We start from the raw sequence: 609 nt of genomic DNA, 5'->3' as shown, positions 1-609 counted from the left end.
CGCCGCCCCGCCACAGGCGCAGCCCCCCAGCCCTGCCCGGGAGCGCGGCACTAACGCTGCAGACGCGGGGTCCCTCGGCCTCCAGCTGCTGCTGCCGCCACCGCCGCCGCCTGGGCGATCCCGGCTCCTCCACTCCCTCCGCCACCGCTGCCACCGACCTGAGCGAGAGGCTTAAAATGGCGCCGCGCACAAGGCGGTTCTTATAGCGCGCGGATGTATCCTGCCGCCGCGCGCAGCGCTCCACGAACGGGGCGGGGCGCGACGCCGGGAAGTAGTGCCCGGCTCGGCGCGGAGGGACACGGCGGCGCCAGACGTGGGACGTACGAGGGAAGGGCGTAGCTGCGGAGGGCAATGGCAGCGCAGGGGGAGGAGGGGGCGGGGCGGGGGTCCGCCAGTTGGAGGCGGCCGCTCTTAAAAGAGCTGGGCAGGGGTGGGCTGGACCCTTGCAGCGCCTGTAGCGGCGCGGAGGAATGCCGTGGACACGCCCTGAGGAACGGGACCCGTCCCGGGGAGCACGCCCGTTTCCCCTCGGCTGCGCGGCTTCACCCTCCCACCAACACCCCCCACACAGTCTGCTCCCTCCCACGGACACGGCCCAGCCCCGCGAAG

The 609-nt window shown here is 73.7% G+C and overlaps 1 protein-coding gene across 1 annotated transcript in view; it reads right to left on the bottom strand.

Annotated features, from left to right (window-relative positions):
- The window catches only part of CTNNB1 (catenin beta 1), a 35,381-nt gene extending 35,253 nt beyond the window's left edge, over window positions 1-128 (bottom strand). The window contains exon 1 of the mRNA XM_019537421.1: window positions 56-128. The gene's annotated coding sequence lies outside the window, so the exon portion shown is untranslated. The remainder of the gene's footprint in view (window positions 1-55) is intronic.
- Between the last annotated feature and the right edge of the window lie 481 nt (window positions 129-609).

Source organism: Crocodylus porosus, unplaced genomic scaffold, assembly GCF_001723895.1.
Source record: "Crocodylus porosus isolate Cpor-Errol unplaced genomic scaffold, CroPor_comp1, whole genome shotgun sequence".
In the NCBI taxonomy this organism is placed as follows: Eukaryota; Metazoa; Chordata; order Crocodylia; family Crocodylidae; genus Crocodylus; species Crocodylus porosus.
The sequence above is the reverse complement of the archived record's forward strand: the minus strand, read 5'-3'. Positions and strand labels throughout refer to the sequence as shown.